Below are 7,458 nucleotides of genomic sequence, written 5' to 3' on the forward strand. Positions count from 1 at the left end.
GGGGGGGGTTGGTGGTTTTTGTTTGTTTGTGGTTTTTTTGCTGTTCAGACAGAGCTTCATCTCTCCTAAAACTTATTAGTGTAAATTATTTGGATCTTAAAAAAGTAAAGCCTTAACAACTGCCAGTTAGCCTTCTTCTTACTTGCAAGATTGGAAATAACTCTTAATCAGATTGCAGAATTTTTTTTTTGAAAAATTTCCCTTTTTCTGCCTTTCTGCTGATAGATCATCTGTTTCTGTCTTCAAATGTACAGGTATTCCCTTACATCATTTCACCTGCCACGTCAATTCTTTACAGTTCCTAGCTTAGGGTTGGCATTAAGATGGACTTTCTTCCTCTTCTATTTATTTAGTATGTATTATAGCAAGCCAAATATTTTAAGCCAGTCTGACTTCCTTTCCTGAAAATGGACTTGTGCTCTTGGATATCTAGTTCACTGTTTGTGAATGAGTCTCAATTATCTACTTATTTTCTGTTTGCTTTTTGAAACGGGTATAATAAAACCAGTAACATCTCCAGTATGTGTCTGGACTTCAGTACATGAATCTCATGAATGCTTTGGCATCTGCATGAGGGACATCTAGGCTGTGAAGCATTTTTCTGTAAAAGTACTGGGGTTTTTTCCTCCCCGCTGTTACAGAGAGGTGCTTACTGAGGCTGTGGATTCTGCTCCTCGGTGTAGTGTATTGATCTCTATCAGATATCACTTAGTGCCCCCGCCTGGCACTTACTGTGTCAGATTGTTGATCCACAGATTTCTAGCCTGCTTAGCTATGAAAGAGCAGAGATTAGCAAACACGTAAAGCTCTTTCTGGCCCCCAGAACTGGTGTGGGGTAGTCAGGGCAGTGAATGTTATTTTGCGTATTTGGAGCAGTAGGCAGCTGAACAAAATTCAAAGGGCTTCAAATTCTTAACTGCAAACTTCCAAAATAGGAGTTTTCCATTGGGCAATGTCCCCATTGCATGTCAAGAGGACTGCAATGTGGGACTCTCGTTGCCCTCAGTTGCTTTTCGAGGCCGGGCTCCCACAAGAGTGCATCTGCCACGGTGCAGAAGTTGTCTCTGCCCTTGCTGAGCCAGCAGGAGTGATGGCTTGTGGCCACAGGTGGGGCGTGGTTAGCCATTTCTGCAAAATGAAGTCAAATTTTACGAAGAAAATGCTTGCCCAAAATCTCCTTTGCTGTAAAAATTATCCTTGATGAATACTTTCAGTCTACTCTCTCCCGATGCTGTTGATATTCCCAGCTAGCACTGGTACTGTGAGCCTTTACCCAGCTGAGCTGAAAGCTGACAACCCTTTTTTCCATGCTCAGTTGACTGTTGAGGTCTTTGGCCCCTGAAATGCAATGTCTGCAGAGATGACTAGTGTCGGTTGATGAGTTGTTTATTTGCAGTTAGGAGGATTCTTTTTGCGTCCATGCAATCTTGCTTGCACCCACACGCATGCACACAAGATCCTTTTCTAGCAGGACATTTGGACATGGATGTGCACATGTGTTGTTATGTTGGTAGCTGGCTATAATGAGTAACTACTTGGTGTTTCGTTTTTCATCAGTTATTGCAAGGTGGTTGCAAGACAGCTAGAAATGCTCAGGCAGCACTTGTCCAGCCCAGACACCACAGAGCTTATTAGCAGCCTTCCTCCAGGGACTTGATGTGAGGAGTTCCTAGCCAGGACAAAGCAGTTCCTTGGTCTCCTTCTCCTGTCCCCAGATGCATTGTGTGGTCAGTGTGTAAATTTAACTGTTAAATATTCCTCTAGCATGAAAGGAACTGTGTAAATACACAGATGTCCTCTCTCACAGGTGCTTCTGGAGGAAGGCTGGTAGATTGTAACCTGTCCTTCAGAGAAGGTGTTGGTGTAGTGTATAGCTGAATCTTGACAGAGGTGCTTGGGGAGCTATCATAACATGAATCCTTAGTTGCCCAAAGGGGCTACATTTTCCTAAAAAGCTATTATTTTCAGTGAAAAATCACCTTCACCTTCCAACTATAGCACTGCCCATAAAATGATATAGACTGCATTAGGTTTTCAAATGTCTATATAAAAAGTATTGGTTGTAAGGAAGAAACTTAAATTTATCTTAAAGCACAGGATTTCCACTACACCAGTGTAAATCCAAACAGTCTGTACTGCAATTAGCGGTTTCACTATCTCTGCTTTACAATTTTCCCGTTGCTGCTCTTTCTTCAGTGTTACCTGGGTACCTTAAGGGGCATGGCTTGTATCTGATATTTCTCTTCCCCTTCTCTGCAGGGATTTGCATGTTCGCTGCATACATTGTTGACTTTGAAGACTATTTAACAATTTTATATTTTTTTTTAATTAGAAATGAGTTGAAAAATCAATTAAGAGCAGCTTACAAAGCCAGGCTTCAGTGGAATATGTTTTTCTTTTGAAGTTAAGAGCTTGTAAATAAATTGATGTTGTTTAATAGTAATTTAGAGGAAAAGTTTTTTTATTTTAATTTCGTAGACAAAAAAAGTGATGGAAAGGCAAACAGAACACAGCAGCATCATCGATAAGGATTTTGACACATCTATTACTGCATAATTTGCTTTACTCCCTTGGTATTCTGCGGGCTTTGCATCACTTCATTTTGATGACTTGCTTTTATCATTATCTAGCAACAATGTTTACTTCCCTTGCCTGTGTAATTCTGCTAGTTAGCATCCTTTTTCTTTTTTTATATCATCTTATTCTTTTTTATGACTTTACCTTATGGCAGAAGTTTTAGCTGTTTGTTGCTTATTTTCAACAGTATTGGAGAGCAGTTAAGTGTCTAAATGGAGGACCATGAATTTCTTGTTAAGGTTTCCAGATTTACAGGGTATTCGCTAAGTGTTTTTTGGATCATTTTAATATCAGTGCCTATGACAGGTTCTATTTATTTTTCAAATGAGACAGGCAATGAAATATTCCATTTTGCAAGATGGCAAAGTTGTCTCTTAATTCTTAGCAGTAGAATGATGAGTTAATTGTTAGTATTAACAGTACGCCTCAAATGTCATGCGTGAGAGAAGACCTCTTTCACTTGGCAGCACACAGATGCCTAATGAGAAATGGTCCTTGCACCCAAAAGCTTGCAATGGCAAAGCCACGGGTAAGTAGCGAAGACACTACCAGGGAGAGAACGCCCAGAACAGCCCATTAGTGTTGTCCGTTCAGCGTGTGCAGAGGGGAGGAGAAGTCTTGAGAAATCCTTAGTTTGTTTCTCTGTAAAAAACAAAGCAGATTGAGTCCTTTTCATTTGCCTTTTGGATTTTGAGCTCTTAAATGTACACTTGCTTTGGAGCTGCTTCTAGCGCTGGGGCAAGGGTAGAGCAGGACATTTTCACAGGAGTGCCAGAGATGTGACATATTGCGGAACTCAGAGGTGATATGATACTTGGACTCAAGTAATTTTTGGTGGTCAGCTAACATGTCCTGGTCATATTACCCCTTCAGCTGCAGGTTTGTCCAGAAAAGATGTAGCCTGAATGCCCTGCAATATCCTTGTTTGTCGCAGCAAGTGTCCGTGGTGCCGTGATGTGGCTGTGCCCACCCATATGGCGCAGCCCCTTCACTGCAGAACCTGCTGCTCCTCTTCCTACAGGTCCCATTCTGTTGGAAGGAGAGTGCCTGTCCTCTTGGAGCAGCTCCAAGTTCAGATTCATTTTAAGTATTCTATAGAATAGAAACTTCGGAGGCACCATGTTTGCATGGGGAAGCCCTTTCTGTGCTCCAAGAGCTTCGGTAAGGAGAATTCAAGCATATCTCAGAGCCTAGGCCAGAGTCCTGATACAGTTTTTCACTGAAAGAGGACAGCTTTCACCCTGGATTATCTGGGGCTTAAATGTCTCCCTCCATGGAGAAGTAGCAAGGCACAGTGTGGTTTCTAGAGTTGCTGTTGATTTACTGTTCTTAAAACGCTGGCGAATGTTATGAGACTCTCTCCAGGTTGTTCCACTTCTCTGCTAGCAAACAGGCAGCTCCCCAGCTCTCTGGAGTGCCCGACTGAAGTGATATGGTTCTTGGCTGGGTGCCACCAGCCTGGGTCTCCTGAGGCAAGTGGAACAACACTATTCTCTCCTTTAGTGAGGCAGAATTTAGAGACGCCTGCTAGGATAGCTATAAAAGAAACCATTGGTACTAACAGCCCTAATCTGCAGTTTTTAAAACTCTGTGAAGAAAAGCCGAAGTATCTTTCCTGAAGAGATTTCCTTTTGTCAGCAATTAAAGAGCATGGTGAAAAGGAATTGCTTCAGCTGGCTTATCCTCAAGTCATGAAGAAACTGCTGAACAGTGACAATGAGATGAAGGTGGTGGAGGTTGTGATGAACTTGAAAAGCCAGGGTGGAATCTTTTTTAGAGTACATGGGAATGCTGAACGTTATTTTTATGGCAAGGGTTTAGACAGAAAATTATGCCAAGTGAGGGCACATCCTCAGAAGAGAGCTGCTTGTGGGAGTGAGAAGAAGAAAACCTTTGGAAAGAGAAGAATTCTAGGCAGCTCATCCTCATGGTAAAGATTGACAGCTTGGTCCCAAAGACCCACAGTGGTGGGACAGCAGAGTAAGTCAAAGGTGGTGTCTAGTGAGGGTCCTGGAAGTCACCGCTGATGGCAGCATCCCCAGGGCTCTGAATGAGGTGTCAGGAGTGGGGGGTGTAACTATCAAATTCCAGCCTTAGACATGGTGCAGGGGAGATTTTTGCTAATAAGCAGCAGAAAACGGAGAGAGGAAAGCAGTGTTGAAAGGACAGCGCTGAGATGCTGCAGCAAGATGCAAGGCCTTTGTCAGTGTAGTTTTGCTTTGCCATTCCTTTCTAGAGATATTTCACCTTCGTAAACATCTGTGTGTTTGCTGCAGTTTGTGCTTTGGTTTCTAAGCAAGTGACACTTTCTAAGCAAGTGTCCTGAGCCTGGAGCTCCAGCACAGCGCAGGGGGCTGTGCTTCAGTGAATGGACGTAGGGAGCACCACTTTGAGAGGCAGCGCCTTACCACGGCTTGGAAATTATTATCTTCTGCAAATGCCACATTCATTCCTTAAGTCTTTCTCTCACATCTTTCCACGTAACATGGCTGTTAGGGTAGAGCAGTGACGGTGGCACAGAACAAAGATATGCACAGGCACATGCCAAAGGAGTGGCAACGATGTCGAGTGGTTGACAGAATTGAATGTGTTGTTGGCAGTTGGACTTTGAGACAGTTGGAGCGAGTGATTTGTGAAGGGTTGATGCAGGCTACAAGTACTTTGTGCACCAGCACATCCTTTTGTCCAGAAAAGGAACTTCACTAACGAAGCAGCTCCGCAGGGTGGAAGGCTAATGGGAAGTTGTCAGGGGCCATGAGCTCAGCAAAGCTAGGAGAAAGGCAACTCCGGCGGGGGGAGATCGTGACCGCCAGCTCAAGGAACCCCCCAGACCCAAAAGAAGTCGAGACTGAGCATGCGAACTAATTAGCATGAGAAGCAAGAGAATTATTTACTAGATGGGAAAGGGAATACGAAGTAATGCAGGAGTTTGGTAACTTGTAACCAGTGAGGGCTGGTGTCTTTACTGAACTGTACGAAAGTGTAAAGCTGTGACTGTTGGGGAGCCGGGCGTTTGTGGGTTAACACCGGGCGCCCTGTTTGTGCAACCAGAATAAAGAAATAAGGCACAACTCAGTGCGGTGTGCGAGGCGGTGCTGCATGCTGGGTGATGAACCCGCTTACGGGACAACAGCAAAGGGTATAGTTTGCCATCTGTGATGTCCACTGATGCCTGGTGCTCCTGTAGTCCCATGGGCAAATGAAAGGAAAGCTGTTCAACCAGCAGGGCTCTGCCATCGCTCTGTGTACCACTCTATCTCATAATGTCCCGAAACTAGGAATAAGAAAACTCCCTAACACCAATGTAGTATTAAGAAGCAGGCATTCTTTATTGCAGTGCTGGATGCATTGGGGGATCGTCCCACCTAATGTGCGTGCCACATGTTAAATTCAAACAAACTTATACAGTCCACACTTACGTTTATGCATTATATTTCTCAGGAAAATCATAGATATTCATTCCATAGGTGGTACTATGTTAATTAAGTGTCAGGCATGCTCCTTACAGGTATCTCAGAGTGTTCTAAGGGGTCTCAAACAGTAGTTGACCCTATAGTTACAGCTGACTGATCACTGAACCTTAATGTACTTCCCTTATATGAGGAGTCCAAGGAGACTCCAACTTTGCTTCATTACTTACCTGTACAGCAGTCTCCTCAGCTACCGTACAGTCTTCTCAGCGATCGAAAGTTTTAAGTGCCTCTTCCGCTCTGAGCATAAAATTACACAGTTGGGGTTGGTTAGCAGTCTCTCCATAGCAATTACACTGAAACAAACCATATAGCAAAGCTACAACAGAATATCTAAGAAATACAGTTGCAAAGCCAAACCAGACTGTGTTACACGGTAACAGCAAGCTGGAGGAAAGCAGGCAGTATGGCTTTGTGGGTTTGTGTCCATTTTAACTGGCTGTGGAAGGTCGAGAGCGTGGGGCAGAAGAACGTTTCTGTTACTGCATGAGACAGTTTGATAGCAATGAGGACTGAAATGCAGAAATGCAGTCAGAGCCCTTGGCTGAGCTATAGGAACAGAACTGCGAACAGTTTTCCTTCTGCTTACAGAGCCAGGGTGCTGGTGGCTTCGGACGCACTTACCCAGGGAGACGAGGTGCTTGTGACATCCTCGGTGGAAAAAAGCATGTCCCCGAGTGCTGAGAAGGGGAGTTAGAGATCTGTTTCTATGTGGCATCTGCTAGTCTGACACCTCTGGTTGAAGAGTTGATTTCTTGTTAATCGAATAGCCAGGAATGATTCATAGCAGTTAGCAGGTTTTTAACACCTGTAAGCCTTTTCTACTAGATCAGAACAAAAATACTTATCTGGAAGCTTTTTCTCTGCCTACAGAAAGGGCTAGTCTCTTCTAAAAGCCTGTCTTGATGGTGATGGGCCCTGTTTGAAAGGCTGGAAGATCTGTGCCGTAGAGCAACAGTTTGGGAGGGAGACAGTGAGGGAACACAGGGTGCTGCTCCCCTGCGGAGCACCCTGCTGCAGCAGCCCCTGCGGGTGCGGTGAGTGGGGGGAGCGGGGTTGCATGGGGGCTGCTGATTAAATAAAAGCTCAGGGGAACTGTTAGCAAATGTGAATTATTTCAAGGCACACATCTTCTGTGTAAGAGAGGGATGTCTACCGTGCTGCTGGATGTTTGGTGACACCCACATTAATTCATATATTCAGGAGGTGGTTGCTGTCACTACGATCCCCAGAACAGCCAACTGTTCTGGTTTTGGATGCTGACTGCTGTTGGAAAGCTCAATATTTGCAAACTGAGAGTGTTTATTAAACCAAAGCACAGGAGGTTTTACAGAGTGGGTAAACCACATATGCTCTCTGGCTTTCAAAAATTTCTTATGTTAAAATTGTGAAGGGATAGCATAGCTGTGGG

This window comes from Falco punctatus (assembly GCF_963210335.1).
Source record: "Falco punctatus genome assembly, chromosome: 1".
In the NCBI taxonomy this organism is placed as follows: Eukaryota; Metazoa; Chordata; class Aves; order Falconiformes; family Falconidae; genus Falco; species Falco punctatus.